This window comes from Solea solea, chromosome 4 (assembly GCF_958295425.1).
Source record: "Solea solea chromosome 4, fSolSol10.1, whole genome shotgun sequence".
NCBI classification, from domain to species: Eukaryota; Metazoa; Chordata; class Actinopteri; order Pleuronectiformes; family Soleidae; genus Solea; species Solea solea.
The window spans coordinates 2489331-2506356 of NC_081137.1; the positions used below are offsets into that span (position 1 = coordinate 2489331).

The window sequence follows — 17026 nt, forward strand, 5'->3', positions numbered from 1 at the left end:
TGATTTGTTAAGAAAATATATAAAACAAGTAGGGATGCAACATTTACTGCTTTATTATTAAATGATTATTCAATGAATCGTCAAATACTTTAATAATGAGTGAATTGTTTTTTTTATTACAAATGTTGAACATTTTCCAGTTTCTTTGTTCATTATAACAAAGAAAGAATTAAAACTGAATCATTTTTGGTTTGTGGACAATAATAAAAAGACGTTTGAGAATCGTCATTTCCTGGTTTGAAATGAATAACATTAACATTTCCTGGATTCTTTGTCTTTCAAACAGAAAACGACATCATTTGTACGTGAAGAGACATGAAATGAAAGGTGTGTGTTTGCATATGGAGCAGTGACGTCACATTAGCAGTAGCAGTAGCAGGTGTAATCTGAACACCTGTGATGGGATCACTTAGGTCGGATGTTAACAGCAGGTGTGAACAGAGCGTCAACAGAACATCTAAGAAATGTGTGGATCATTTTCAAGCAGCAGTTACCACACAGCTGTCGGCGCTGCTCCTCCGCGTCCTCCTCCAGGTCCTCCTCCAGGTCCTCCTGCTCCTGCCGGCTCATGGTCCTGGTCCTGGTCCAAACAAAGATGTAGATCAGTTACAAAGACTTCAAAAATCCTGAAAACATTTGTAAAATCTCAATATTTAACAGAGGATTCTGATGTATTTCGTGACAGCACTGCCAAAAGCCTCTTCTTACTCTTCACTGTCAAGTCATGGCTTGTTTGTGTTTTTTTCTTATTGCCCTAAATTGTGATGATAATCACCTCATTTAACCATGCTTGAAAACACATGAACTGTGCCTTTAACTGCAGCTGTTTGCAGGTCTTCAGTCATGAGACACGATGAGACAAAGTAGTATCCAGTTTAAAGTGTTCAAATGTGGTCATTGCAGTAAATGAGTGAATAAATGTGAGTTAAATACATTAAATGTTTTTATTGTCAATTATATTGGTTCATATCATATCAACACAGACACTTTTATTTTGAAATTCGACTAAACCACTGCTCCTCTTTTGTTACTTAACCTGCCCCCTACTGGCCAGACTAGATACTCATTCCTAACAGTTTTAATGGTATATTAACATTTTCTGTTGACATACTAGGACATTGTTTGACATTTTGGACAGTTGACTAAATAATATAGATATTTTTTTACGACATACTATACTAGGACACTTTTAGACAGCTCATATTTTAACTTTTTGTTGACATATTATACTGGGACATTTCTGACAGTTTATAATTGGACAGTTTATTTTGAAATACTATATTTGGACATTGTTTTCCATTTTTGACAGTTTATATTTGGACAGTTTATGTTGAAATACTATATTTGGACATTGTTTGACATTTCTGACAGTTTATATTTGGACAGTTTATGTTGAAATACTATATTTGGACATTGTTTTCCATTTTTGACAGTTTATAATTGGACAGTTTACTAAATAATATACTTTTTTTACGACACTTTTAGACAGTTCATATTTGAACTTTGTGTTGATATATTATACTGGGACATTTTGGACAGTATGAAGGCCGTTGTTCACGTCAAACTATATAATGACGTATTCGACTTTAAGTCAGTTTTTTGAAAACACACGTACATGGTTAGACGATGATCGTGTGTTTGCTGCGGAGCAGTGACGTCACATTAGCAGCAGCAGCAACCTTTTTCCCCACTTAACAGCCTCATCCTGGCCACACTAGATACTCATTCTAAACAGCTTTCATGGTCTATTGACATTTTTTGTGGATGTCATGTTTGGACAATTCATAATTTAACGCTTTTGATGACACACTATACTAGGAAAGTTCATATTTGAACGGGTGTTTACTGTGGAGCAGTGACGTCACATTAGCAGTAGCAGGTGTAATCTGAACACCTGTGATCGGATCGCTCAGGTCGGATGTTAACAGCAGGCGTGAACAGAGCATCAACAGAACAGCTAAGAAATGTGTGGGTCATTTTTAATTAGCAGTTACCACACGGTTGTCCACATGTTTGTCCCCGCTGCTCCTCGTCCTCTCCCTGCTCCTGTCTCCGCTTGGAAGAAGCTCCGGAAGTGGAACATTCCAAATAGATCGACACAGAGGGGAGGAGTGGAATGTACCAAGTCACGGAAAGTAAACAAAGGTTTTTAAATCAGTGTGTCTTTGTGCAGGAGCAGCTCCACCTGTGATTAATCAACGTTCATGTCCTCGCTGGACAAATAAAATAAAAATGGCAGCTGAAATTGTTGTTATTTAAAAACATTTTTGCTAAAACAGAGAAAAAAAAAAACCTCCACCACCTGTAGGAAATGCTCCCACCTGCTGGACGTGCTTTCACCCTCAACTCATAAAAGCTGATGTTACTATGGACATGGAAACAAACACTTTATCTTCCATTCAGCTGATTTTAATGCAGGCAACGTCTCTTCAATAACTGTATGCATAACACCGTATAGCACCTTCTACTGGCCATAAACTGCTATAGCACACAAACGTCATTCGATAACAATATTTATCATGAGTTTCACAAATCACACTTTCTCATGTTGTGTAACAGTTTTCTCACTGAGAGTGAACACAGATCCACACCAAACATCCTCAAGGAAACATGAAGGACACTGCAGAGTGTCTTCTTTTCTTTTTTTTTCAATCAATTTGAGAGGTAACCCTTAGGGACTGTTGTGGGTATCAGCTTTGTCTTTTGATAATCTGGTTGTGTTCATGTGTTCATATGGCATATATTTTAATTCTAAAACACACTGTGTACAAATAAGTGTTACACTCATACCGTTAAGTGCAAAAATGTCCCATTTAAATCCATTCAAAAATCCATTATAACAATATTATGTGTGCGTGTGTGCTGATGTTTTCTCTGTCACGTATGAAGTTTTAAGCAGATCACTGAATGTACGGCGAAGTTACTGGCGAACGGTCGAAATTCGCCATCATTCCAAAGGTTGCTTTCGAATCTGCGAGATGCTTTGACAACTTTTCATCTTTGATGTGTCTCATACAAAGTGATAATTTTTTTTCATGTTGGTACAATTAAGGTGCTCAGTGAGTGTGGTCATTTAAGAAATGTGCAACTAAGTGCCAAATTCAAAATGGCCGACTTCCTGTTGAGTTGAGGCCATGGTCACAATAGACTTCTTTGTTCATCTTGGACAGTGACATGTTTCTACCAATTTTCTACTTAGTTTCGGCCTTGTCCAAACATGTTTCACCTTTTGGGGGGTGCTACTGAGCCATTTCACAACACTTTTACATAGGCCCCTTACTTTTATAAAACATTATTTTATCTATTTTCGCCAACGTTTAGGGTCCCAAAAATTCAGAAGAAAAAAGTGTGAGCACTCAAATGTATCCCCTAATGGATAATTTTTAGGGTGGTAGAAATGTCAAATTAGTGTGAAAACAAGATAAATGTTTAAAGTGGTTGGGAAATAAATAATTAAAACTCAGCTAAAAGTCATGTGAAAGAGGCTTTTAAAATGAGGAGAATAAATGGAGGAGAAACCTTTTTTTCCAGTTTGTTCCAGCTGCTTTTTCAGCCTCTTTGTCTGACAGATGGACAGATGGTGACGATGGTGAGAGCTGCCAGGATGAAAAAGGTCATTAATTAATGGGAAAAAAGAGAACAAGCTTAAAGTCTTTGCTTTTCATAACAGGCCTGTTTTTAATTCCAGTTTAATATGCTACGTCATTATGTCAAATGTACGGTGGCCCGGGAGTGACAAACACCACAACATTACAAAAACACAAGTAAAGTTGTTTGTGTTTTCTTAATGTTGTAGGTACTCCAGGGCCACCGTACAAATGTGTCCATGGCAACGCCAAAAAAATCCCCTGGTCACTAATGTTCCATTCATTCATTCATTCAGTTTTCTTAGAAACACTCATCCACTCACCCCTTCCCTCCTGTGAATGCTGACTGAAGCTGCAGCTCTGTGTTGTCACCACCAGAGGGCAGAGTTTGGCAGACATGTGGATGGAACAGGACAGAATCACAGCTTTATTGAGTTACTCCTTCACCGTCCTTTCCTTTATTACGACTCATCATAAATAAGTGCAGGCAGAGAGAAGCTGTGACGCACACTTTTACTGGCAGCACAGCATGTGAAATGGAGGACAAGGACGACTCTGTTTAAAATGTTACAACTTGATGTTTTCTTTTTTGCCTTTAGGGCCTTTTAAATTCAACCTTGAGCGTATGGTGAGCATTAATGAGAGATGTAGATGTTATTAAACATGGATTTCTCAATGCTTTTGTGGAAACAGAGTTGAAAGATGACGAGAAAAAATTTATTTTCACCATCAGGTGAAAACTTTTAAAACATGGATGCAAAACAGATTTTTAGCCACTTAACAAAAAGATTCACTCCATAAAATCCACTCCAGCATGGACGACAGTATCATTAGAATATGTTCAGTACTTTATCTCACCATGAGTCAGCATTTCTGACTGCTAACTTAAGTTTGTACGCTCACGCTCCCACACCAAAGTCCATAGAGAAAATTGCCATTTTTAGCTCGCAGGAACGCAGGAGCTGCTCGTTTGGCACCGTTGTGTCACTCAGGTGAATCTGAACAAAGAATTACAAACACAGAAATAAGAAAAAAATAAGACATTTCAACTTACAGATGGAGGCGGCCGTGAATCAACAGCTCCTGAAATCCTAATCCTCCTAAAATCACTGATTTTCTCTATGGAATTTGGTTCAGGGGGGAATGAGCAAAGTTTTCAAAGTGCCAAAAACTCAGGAGCAAAATAACCGCAGGGGGAAAGCATTAAACATGTTGTAGATTAAAGTAATGTTATGGTGGCTGCTGTATATTACATTACATGTCATTTAGCAGACACTTTAATCCAAAGTGACTTACAATGGAATTGAGTACAATCAACCAGGAGTGGAATTAAACTTGCGACCATTGCGACCATGATGTCTTTCGCACACAGGGTACCGGTCTTAACCACTGAGCCACTCTATGCCCGCAATACGTATTACTTGTATTGTTTCCATGAGTGATTCTACCAGGCATGCATATCCAGCTGTGTGATTCCCTGTTGAGGATTGGTCTTTCCTTCAGAGGCGGTCTAATTCGTGCTGCCTGTCCACTGGTGTCTGTGATTGGTGTGGCTGTGATTCGACCAAGTCTACCAATCAAGACTCTTCAATCAACCCCAGCTGCAACATAAATAGCCCTCAATTCAGGGCGGCTGTGAGTGCTTTGCTGTTGGTTGTATGCCGTTCTGTGTTTAAGAGTATTTTCAGAGTGTGTTTGCTTAGTTTTTCGTGTCTGGACTTGTCTGAGTGGTTCTAGTCAGTGTTTCAGAATCTTTGAGTAGAGAGTACCTAAAAGAGTTGGTCACTCTATTACATTTTGTTTTCAGACCGTTCTTTTGCAGGATAGCTGTATGTTTTGGTTTGTCTGTGTATCTTTGTGTAGCAGTATGAGCGTTGTGTTACTTTCCCCCTCGCTCATTTTCGTTTATTGGTTGCCATGGTAACACTTCCGGTAATCATTGAGGCAGCCGGTACAAAAACGTAGTCCGCTCGCCGGCTCTTCCTCTGCTCCCATTGTCGCCTGTCACTTTTAGTGTGAGGTCACGTCTCCGATCGGTAGGTTCGCACACTTTACTTTGCTAATCGCTTAGTTTAGTTAGTATGCTTAAACTTGGCATTGTGTTATAGGGCGACTGGTTGGGTGCTGCTCCGTGCTGTGTGTGCACGCTGCTGTGGGTTGATCGGCAGTGGTAAGTGTCTCTCTCTCTCTCTCGCTGGTCGTTGGTTGGTGCTAGTGGATGGCTAACGCTAGTGTGGTCGCAGGTGCATGCTGGCAGCTGCCTGAAGCTCTCTTCCTTTTCCTCTCGTGAGCGTTTGTTACTACAAGAAGGTACGTCTGTATATTGTGAAATATAATCAACTTAATCATAACGTACGTAGCGGTTGTTAATAATGTTCTTTCGATTAGGTGATCTTAACCACCTAACGGCCGCTGCTGCTTTGTAGCCACTGAGTTTTGGTTCGTGTTGGTGGCCGTTGCGGGCTCGTGTGGCGTCATTCGGTGGCCGTCGGAAACGTTACCGCCGACTGCCAGCCCAAGCATACGCCGGGCCAAAGCGATCGTTCGGCCGCAGCCCCGCACGACTTTTTTTCCGGGGATTTTCCCCCTTATACGGAGCGAGTGTGTGTGTGTGTGTGTGTGTGTGTGTGTGTGGGAGAAAGTGTGCAATATTGTTTTTGGGTATTGTGTCTGGGTTAAATGGGATTTTGTTTATGTAATTTTATTTAGTTAATTTCAAGATTGTGTTTTGTAATTTAAGTAATTTGATTTTGTTTTGGTTTTCTTTCATTTTCTTTTTCCTTGTCAGTAGTGAAGTTATGTGATTTATTTAGGCCTGTGACCTGCCCATGTTTAGTTCTGTTTTGCTTTTGTTTTGAATGTATGAATCCCCACTAATTTGTTATTATCCTCCTCCTCTTTCAGTTGCTGTAGGCCGGTGGTGGTGGTGCTGGTGGTCTGGTGGTGGCATCCTCCCGTCTTGTCTTGCTGTGTCCCTGGGAGCGGGTTTTCGTCACTGAGAGTGTCTGCCACGTGTGCTTGGTGATTATTGTGGTGTTTTTCTTTGGTGGATCCCTCCCCTGCCCTAGCCTTCGTCCACTCACTTTGGCCTCAGCCCTGTTAAGGTTCTTTTCCCCCCATTTTTGTTGGTGTGAATGAGTTTTATTGAAGTTTTTAGGATTATTGTTTAATAAAAGAAACATATGTTAACTTGGAACCACGTCTCTTGCCCCCTCAGTAACCCGAACTGTGTGCCTTTATAATATTACTTAGTAATTCCCTGGGTGAAATTCCCGGGGTGGCGTTGTCGAGCTTCTAATAATTTCTTACTTTATCGCCTACCCGCGCCACAAACTTGGCGTTGTCGGCAGGATGTTACTGTAGAAGAAGGGCAGAGACGTGTGTTCTATTAGTTGGTTAATTATTATTATTATTATTATTTTTTTGTTGGCATTGATACAAAGCAGCAGTGGTTCGTTATAATAATCTCCAGTAATGGAGGAGGAAATGGAAGAACTGCGAGATTTGGTCGCACAGTTGAAAGCTGACAATGAGAGGCTGCGTCATGAGCAGGCCCCTGTTGGACCCGTCCCTAGTACCATGCCTTCGGCATCATCAGCGGTGCCTACTGCCACTGCCGGCGTCCCTGCAGCAGAGAGGTTAGTGTTTGTGCCTCGTGACAGGAAGTGCCCCATGTACAGGGGAAGATCGGGGATAGTGCTGAGCGAATGGATTGAGGAAGTGCAGGCGTGTATTAGGGCTCGTCATTTGTCCTTAGCTGATCAGGCGTTCTTTCTCTTCGACCATCTAGAGGGGGAAGCACGTGAAGAGATCAAGTACCGTTCTAGTGTAGAGCGTGGGGATCCAGCTAGAATAATTGCCATACTTCAGGAACTCTATGGCTGTTCTGAGTCTTATGTAGCTTTACAGGAGGCTTTCTTCTCCCGGAAGCAACATGAGGGCGAAACATTACTGGAATTCTCCCTCGCCTTAATGAGCCTTATGGAAAGGGTAAGGCAGCGTGCACCCATCGCCATGCATAATTCGGAGGTACTGTTACGGGATCAGTTTGTTGAGCAGGTTCTAGATAGCACATTACGACGAGAGCTTAAACAGTTTGTGCGTAGACAGCCCATTGCTACGTTGCTTGACGTCAGGGGGGAGGCAATTAGGTGGGAACGTGAGGGTCAATCAAGTGCCGTTAGAGGCCGCAGTAACTCTGTCCCCTCCATCAGTGGCATTCAATATGGGGTCCAGGGTGCTCACCCAGTTGCTCGTGTTCCTCTGTCTTCAGAGATGGGTGAATTGAAGGAAATGTTGAGGCAGCAGCAAGAACAACTTAATCAGCGAACTCAAACCATTGCTTTAATGCAGCGTCCTCCTCCACACAGCCATTCAGCGCAGCGTGGGCCTGTAATATGTAGACGCTGTCAGCGACCTGGTCATTTTGCTAGGGAATGTGATAGTGTGCGTGTCCTCCCTCGCTCTCAGTTTCCCTCACAAGCTTCCCGGCCCTCACTTAGGCAGCCAGAATCAGCTCCAGCTCCGGAAAACTAATACCCACCAAACTGCAGAGCCACAGTTTGGGTGGGGCCTCTACTGGCTCAAATGCTGTGCAAGGTGAATTGGTGGATGTATCAAAACTGGTTTCGTCTTGTCCCCATTTAGAGGTTGTCATGGGTGGAGTTAAGGTCCCATGTTTAATTGATACTGGTTCTATGGTTTCCACTATTACAGAGAGCTTTTTCTGCCAGCATTTTGAACCATGGGGTACAGAGCGTCTTAAATCATGTAACTGGTTGCAGCTTAGGGCAGCGAATGGATTGGATATTCCTTTCCTGGGTTACTTTGAGTTAACTGTTGAATTGTGCGGTAAGTTAATTTCAGAGTGTGGCGTCTTGGTAGTGAAAGACCCTCCCGGCAGTGCGTCCCTTCAGGTCCCTGGTGTGATGGGAATGAATGTGATTCGGAAATGTTACCAGGAACTTTTCGTGCAGCATGGTTCAGCATTGTTTGAGCAGTCTTCTGTCACTCAAGCCTCACAACCCCTCACACAGGCATTACAGAAGTGTCACCAAGTGACCACTCAGCTCCCTCCAGAGCTGACAGGAAGGGTAAAGGTCAGAGGTAAGCGTGCGTGCCGTATTTCAGGTGGTGTAATGAAAGTGGTAGCAGCTACTTGCGCAGAGCATTGTTCGGATACTACGGTGTTGTTTGAACCCCTTGACTCTGGTTTACCTGCTGGCTTGTTGGCTTCTCCATCTTTGGTTAGGGTGGTTGGGGGTACAGCATACATACCTATCGTTAATGTTGGTTCCATCGAGGTATTGTTATACCCCCGCACTGTTGTTGGCACTTTAAAGCCGGTGAATGTCGTTAGCTTACCTGCAGGAGTCACTGAGGTTCCATCCACCGTTGCCACTGTAGCATCCCAGACGGCCCAACCTACAATGCAGGATCAGATTGAGGGTCTGGATCTGTCTTCCTTGTCTTTAGAAGACCAGGGTCAGGTGAGGCTCCTCCTGAGGAAATATACATCTGTTTTCTCTGCTCATGACAGTGATTTAGGTTGTACCAATCTAATATCCCATGACATTCCTCTTGTTGATGAGGCCCCTGTTAAACAACGGTATAGACGTGTCCCTCCTTCTGATTATGAAGCAGTAAAAGAGCACATAAATCAGCTTCTCGCTACGCAGGTGATTAGAGAAAGTAGCAGCCCCTATGCCTCCCCCATTGTGCTGGTTAAGAAAAAGGATGGAAGTCTACGTATGTGTGTTGACTACCGGCAGCTTAATAGCAAGACCAGGAAAGATGCGTTTCCGTTGCCACGTATCGAGGAGTCATTGGATGCGTTGACAGGTGCACGCTGGTTCTCCACCATGGACCTGACCAGTGGGTACAACCAGGTCCCAGTCACTGAAAAGGATCGGCCTAAGACTGCATTCTGCACTCCCTTTGGTCTCTTCGAATGGAACCGTATGCCATTTGGACTCTGTAACGCCCCCAGTACTTTTCAGAGATTAATGCAGAGAATCTTTGGTGATCAACAGAATCAGTCATTGCTTCTTTACCTTGATGACATTGTTGTGTTCTCGTCCACTGTACAGCAGCATCTTCAGCGGCTTGATGCAGTACTGGGTCAACTTCAGCAGGAGGGACTGAAGGCAAAGCTCTCCAAATGCACCTTTTTCCAGAGAGAAGTGCGTTATCTAGGCCATGTAATATCCGCTAATGGTGTCTCAACAGATCCATCTAAGATAGAGGCGGTGGCAAAATGGACGTCTCCCAAAACAGCTTCTGAGCTTCGATCCTTCCTGGGATTTGCCAGCTATTACCGCCGCTTCGTGGAGGGCTTTGCCAAGTTAGCAGCTCCCCTTCATCGATTGGTAGCAGAGCTGGGAAACACCAGGCCCAAGCGGAGGTCCACATCGAATGCCATCGAGAACTGGACAGAGGAGTGCCGAGGGAGTTTCGAGGCGCTGAAGGCTAAGCTCACTACTGCCCCAGTGCTCGCTTTTGCAGACTTCTCTCTTCCATTCATCCTCGAGGTTGATGCAAGCCATGGTGGATTGGGAGCAGTGCTCTCACAGGAGCAAGAAGGCAAGGTGAGGCCCATAGCCTATGCTAGTCGAGGACTGAGGCCCACCGAGCGAAATATGTCCAACTATAGTTCCATGAAGTTGGAGTTCCTGGCCCTTAAGTGGGCGATGAGTGAGAAATTCAGAGAGTACCTGTTGGGACATCGCTGCATCGTTTACACGGACAATAACCCACTCAGTCATTTGTCCTCTGCAAAGCTCGGTGCTGTAGAGCAGCGCTGGGCAGCCCAACTGGCCTCGTTTGATTTTGAGGTAAAATATCGATCTGGCAGAAGCAACAGAAATGCAGATGCTCTGTCCCGTCAGCACTCACCTGGTCCATCAGATTTCGAAGCCATGCTCCCCGGCACCCCGCTTCCCAAACCTCTCCAGCAAGCCCTGAAAATGAAAAGAACTGTGGTAACGCAAGCAACTGTGACCGTTTTGCCTCACCAAACACCTGCAGATGTCCGTGCCCTTCAACGAGCTGACCCTGTTATCCAGGAAGTCCAGAGGTATTGGGAGCAGGGGCGGCGTCCTAACTACGGAGAGCGGCAGCAACTCTCATCACTTGCACTCATTCTGCTGCGTCAATGGAACCGACTCGTAGAGAGGGACGGCATCATGTATCGGCAGATTTTCCGCCCTGACGGCGCAGAGCCAATGTTCCAGCTGCTCCTACCTGCAGCCTTAATCCGGGAGGTGCTAAGCCAGGTCCATCAAGAGCATGGACATCAGGGTGTGGAACGGACCCTTGCGCTCCTACGCTCCAGGTGTTATTGGCCAGGTATGTCCATCGAGGTGGCACAGTGGTGCCAGGCGTGTGAGCGGTGCCAGTTTGCCAAAGACAATCAACTCACTGTATGGAACCCCATGGGACATCTGTTGGCATCCAGGCCAAATGAGATTCTGGCCATTGACTACACCCTGTTGGATCCTGCTCGAAATGGAATGGAAAATGTCTTGGTGATGACAGACATCTTTAGCAAATACACACTCGCCGTCCCCACCCGTGATCAGCATGCCACTACCGTGGCTCAGGTTTTGGTAGTGGAATGGTTTTCCAAGTTTGGAGTCCCAGCCAGGATACACTCCGACCAGGGACGGAACTTCGAGAGTGCCCTCATCCAGCAGCTTTGCAGCCTTTATGGCATTCAGAAGTCTCGTACAACACCATACCACCCAGCCGGCAATGGCCAGTGTGAACGATTTAACCGAACCCTCCACAACCTGCTGCGCACTCTGCCTCCATCCCGTAAAAGAGACTGGACCTCCTGCCTCCCTCAAGTCCTTTACAGCTATAATACCACCCCCCATCAGGCAACCGGTGAGTCCCCCTTCTTTCTAATGTTTGGACAAGAGCCCAGACTCCCCATTGATTTCCTGTTGGGTAGAGTTCCGGACCCTGTGGGTGGAGCTGTTCATGACTGGATTCAGGAGCATCAGACCCGATTGCAGATGGCTTTCGATGGGGCACAGGAACGACTGAAGACTGTTGCAGCGCGTAGAAAGAAGGCCCATGATCAATATGTTCGAGGGGAACCCCTAACGGAAGGTCAGCTGGTTTTACAGCGTGATTTCAGTGCCAGAGGCCGACACAAGATGCAGGACCTATGGGGCCCCACAGTGTACCGTGTCATCAAAGCACCTAAGGAAGGGGGAGCTGTGTATTCCATCGCCCCAAAGGAGGATCAGTCCAAAGTCAAGCACGTTCATCGTACCCTGTTAAAGGCTTTGATTGGAGTGGAGTCCCCTAGTGGTGCTGCTGCCCGGGATTCACCTGCCCTGAACAGGCTAGTTTCCGATGATGAGTTGTCCTGTGAAAGTGATCTGTTTCTGGTTCCCGAAACTGTGTCTGTTTCAATCTTGCCAGCTACCAGAGCCATAGCAGAACCTCGAACCACCACTCAGCCAGGTCTTCCCATGTCCACTGTCATAGCTCCCGCTCACCCAAGCCCATCCATAGTGACTCCATCCACGAGTTCCTCTGACATCAGCAACATGGCATTACGGAGATCAGCACGATCAACCGCTGGTCAGCATTCCAATGTTTACCGTATCCCAAGGCCGGTGGGGGATTTGGCATCGGGGGCTGCAAACTCTCAGGGTTCTGTATCACATGCTGTCACTGCACTTTTTAGGCCCTGGAGCTAGTTATGGTCTTAGTTCGTCGGGACGACGATACAAAAAGGGGGGGTAGATTGTAGCAGTATGAGCGTTGTGTTACTTTCCCCCTCGCTCATTTTCGTTTATTGGTTGCCATGGTAACACTTCCGGTAATCATTGAGGCAGCCGGTACAAAAACGTAGTCCGCTCGCCGGCTCTTCCTCTGCTCCCATTGTCGCCTGTCACTTTTAGTGTGAGGTCACGTCTCCGATCGGTAGGTTCGCACACTTTACTTTGCTAATCGCTTAGTTTAGTTAGTATGCTTAAACTTGGCATTGTGTTATAGGGCGACTGGTTGGGTGCTGCTCCGTGCTGTGTGTGCACGCTGCTGTGGGTTGATCGGCAGTGGTAAGTGTCTCTCTCTCTCTCTCGCTGGTCGTTGGTTGGTGCTAGTGGATGGCTAACGCTAGTGTGGTCGCAGGTGCATGCTGGCAGCTGCCTGAAGCTCTCTTCCTTTTCCTCTCGTGAGCGTTTGTTACTACAAGAAGGTACGTCTGTATATTGTGAAATATAATCAACTTAATCATAACGTACGTAGCGGTTGTTAATAATGTTCTTTCGATTAGGTGATCTTAACCACCTAACGGCCGCTGCTGCTTTGTAGCCACTGAGTTTTGGTTCGTGTTGGTGGCCGTTGCGGGCTCGTGTGGCGTCATTCGGTGGCCGTCGGAAACGTTACCGCCGACTGCCAGCCCAAGCATACGCCGGGCCAAAGCGATCGTTCGGCCGCAGCCCCGCACGACTGTTTTTACCGGGGATTTTCCCCCTTATACGGAGCGAGTGTGTGTGTGTGTGTGTGTGTGTGTGTGTGTGTGTGTGTGGGAGAAAGTGTGCAATATTGTTTTTGGGTATTGTGTCTGGGTTAAATGGGATTTTGTTTATGTAATTTTATTTAGTTAATTTCAAGATTGTGTTTTGTAATTTAAGTAATTTGATTTTGTTTTGGTTTTCTTTCATTTTCTTTTTCCTTGTCAGTAGTGAAGTTATGTGATTTATTTAGGCCTGTGACCTGCCCATGTTTAGTTCTGTTTTGCTTTTGTTTTGAATGTATGAATCCCCACTAATTTGTTATTATCCTCCTCCTCTTTCAGTTGCTGTAGGCCGGTGGTGGTGGTGCTGGTGGTCTGGTGGTGGCATCCTCCCGTCTTGTCTTGCTGTGTCCCTGGGAGCGGGTTTTCGTCACTGAGAGTGTCTGCCACGTGTGCTTGGTGATTATTGTGGTGTTTTTCTTTGGTGGATCCCTCCCCTGCCCTAGCCTTCGTCCACTCACTTTGGCCTCAGCCCTGTTAAGGTTCTTTTCCCCCCATTTTTGTTGGTGTGAATGAGTTTTATTGAAGTTTTTAGGATTATTGTTTAATAAAAGAAACATATGTTAACTTGGAACCACGTCTCTTGCCCCCTCAGTAACCCGAACTGTGTGCCTTTATAATATTACTTAGTAATTCCCTGGGTGAAATTCCCGGGGTGGCGTTGTCGAGCTTCTAATAATTTCTTACTTTATCGCCTACCCGCGCCACATTTGTAAGCCTCCTTTTGTTCTTAAGTGTTCTTTTTTTTGCGCAGAGCTAAATAGTGGTCATTTATTTGGCGGTACTTTGTTTTAGTTATTTGTCAGCACCTGTACAGCCTCCTTTTGTTATGTTTTCCTAGTGCAAGTGCACACTCCTTATTTAATTAAACTTCTGACTTTACCCTAAACAGGTCCAGTTGTATTCCACCTTATTTCTAATCCTATCATGTTACTCCTCTCCAAAACGAGCAGGGTTGTAACGTAAATGGGGGCTCGTCCGGGATCAGACACCTGGATAGGTTAACTGGAATTGGTCCAGATCTCAACGTCCATGAGGTGAATTTGGTGTATTTAGTGGGTATAGTTAGTGGCTTTTTATTTTACTGTGATCGTGTTATATTTTGAGCACCGGAGTTAGCCGTTACAATTGTGATTTTTGAGTGGGACGATGTCTCTCCACAGATCAGTGGATCTTCATGTGGTGGAGTGAACTTTCCAGTTTAGTCTGTTTGATTCATTTCCCTAACTTTGGTAGATGACCAGTGTCCATTTTGTGCTGTGGTAGTGTCGGTTCACTTGTTGGGTTTTGTGTTACTGTGGTAGCGACTTTGGTTTGACCCATTTGCTTTGTGGCTGTTTCAGTCCACTTTGTGTGCGACACTTGTTACTGTTGTGGCAAAGCACCACATTTAATTTGTCTAGTGATGTTTTTACCTCATGGTGGTAGGCATTTGTTACCTTGTGGGAGTGGCACCCACTCATGTAGCAAATGGTGTGAATGTACTTCAGATTTTGGATGTTCTGCAGCTTTTTTTTGGAGGTACAACATACAAATATGGAACTTGAGCATTTTGGTTGTATCTAACGTTTGTTAGGGGGAGAAATGTTCTCTTTAAGGGGGAGGTGTTACGACCCCAGGGTCGTGATTGCTTTTTCCCTGTGTGTATGTGTCTGCATGTGAGTGTGAGATGGATTGCAGGTGTGCATGTTTGAGTGAATGACCTGTGTGCGTGAGTCTAGGGTGGATCCTGGGAGCTGATTGGTCCTCCACGGAGGGAATCTGAATAAGAGGCCTGAACATCCCAGCTGCAGCGGACTTCCTCAAACCACTCACAGCCAGACTGCCAGCACGCATGTTGTACTTGATTTTAATAAACCTATAAAATGTTTTGTTTGCTGGTGGTTTTTTTGGGAGTTGAGAAGGGGAGTCCCATTATTCATGTTGTGATCAGGTTTTCTTCTAGGCCTGGTTCTAACAGTAAGCTGAGGTGAGCGTTTTGTTGACAGACTAAAATCTGTGTTTTTTTTGACAGCTGTCACTCACGTTGTGTTTGTCTTTGCTCAATACAAAAAAAGCCAACGTAAATTAATGAATTTGTTCATTTTGAAAGTGAAATAAAGAACCTTTCACTTTGTGACATAATTTACGAGCAATTTAATATACTGTATAAACAAGTATACCAAATGTATTTACAACCCAACTATCTTGCCATTATGAACCACAGGGGTGTGCACAGAGCCTGCTGAGGTTGTGAGGTTATTGGATAATCAGAACTTGGAAATCACCCAAATTAAAACCCAATTTTTGAAGAACCAAAGAGTTTTAAGGATGTTTTTCCCCCACATAACCTACAACACTACACTGTAAAAAAGAAAGTGAAAATGTACATTTTATGGTAAATTACTGGCAGTGTTGGCCAGAATTCTTTCTCCACCTTTAATTTCATAAACCCAAAACTCATTGGAGATCTGCTTATTAAAGTGATCAAACATTCAGACGACCAGACATTTACTTCTTATGTATGTATATATGTATATATGCACACATGTATATTTATATATTATGGTATTTTTTCGTCTTTAACACAGTTGGTTCAGAAAATTAACAGCCATATAATTAATATTTTGCCCCAAAAAAATGTAACGTAGCATTGACGTAATATGTGTTACAGTATTTTTCACTTATAAACACAGGTCGAGTCCATTTAACAGAGAAATTATTTAGTTTTTAAGGGAAATCTAAAGATTTTTGTTTTGGGTGATAAATACAGGCTATATTTACAGTAGTTCCTTGTTACAAAAACAGTATTACAGTCGTCTATCGTCATGGTTTGACAGTATATTACCGTATTATCTACAGATCAAATCTTTTATTAAGTCTTATCAGAACGGAAACTTCTCCACAGAATAGTGACGCGGTCACAGGAGTTTGCCTATGTTTGTGTGTGTGTGTGTGTTGATTTGAGGCGTCATTAAACTTCAACCGTTATGAACGGGCTTAATGGAAAAGGTCAGTCGTCCCCTCGACGCCCTCATTTACACTGAATTCCTGGGTGACAGGGAGTGACGCAGCCTCCGAGGAGTGCTTGTTAAAGAGGCCATTAATCAGGATTTCTCCAGACATGCCATCCAATTTGAGAGGAGATTGTTTATGTTTACACGCGCGCTGGATAACAACAGCGTTAACAAGGACTGCTTTAGGTCTCGGTTGCGTTCAAAGCTGCTTGTGGGAGTCCAGTAAGATAACAGCGTGTGTTATTAAGCAGAGGGAGAAGTCAAGACTCTCTGTGTTTGCAGATACGTTTCACGAGTTAATGATGAAGGACACAGCTGTGGTCAGGAGATACACATACACACACACACACAGGCAGAGCTGGAATATAGGCTGAATATTATTATGATAATAATAAAAATAATATATACCATGCTGAATATACAAAGTAATGGACTTGCTGCAGGGAGTCGTGTTTGAGCGGTGAATTATTCAGTTATGACAAAAAGAATGTTTTTCAGTAAACGTTTGGTGGATTCATTTTCTAACCATGAAAGTCTTCTTAGAACTTATCTGCTGCTTGGTTTGAAAGGAACATTATAGGATTCATTGTATTACGTACACCTGTTTGACTGCCTCTTCTGCCCAGGTTTGGTCTTTGTGAACAGAAATGAGGAATCATTATTTGTTTGCAGGCTCTGTCAAGCAAAACTGTCAGACCTGACTGAGGGAGTGTAAATAAATCGAAATTATAACAGTTAAGATGATATTTCACAGAATTTCAAAATAAAAGTGTTTCTTTTGATGAGGAACAATACATAGTTCACAGTAGCCTCTCACAAAATAATAGCAATAAAAAAAAAGATAAATATAAACTAAATAAGGCACTGCACAAAATAAGATATTTAATAAACCCGTATTGACTCAACAA

General features: G+C 43.9%; 1 long non-coding RNA gene across 1 annotated transcript; it reads left to right on the plus strand.

Annotated features, from left to right (window-relative positions):
* The first annotated feature begins 5495 nt into the window (after window positions 1–5495).
* LOC131458003 (uncharacterized) lies at window positions 5496–6783 on the plus strand. The gene is made up of 4 exons (XR_009240047.1): window positions 5496–5623; window positions 5696–5757; window positions 5831–5897; window positions 6492–6783. It is a non-coding gene; the product is annotated as an uncharacterized LOC131458003 (long non-coding RNA).
* The last annotated feature ends 10243 nt before the right edge of the window (window positions 6784–17026 follow it).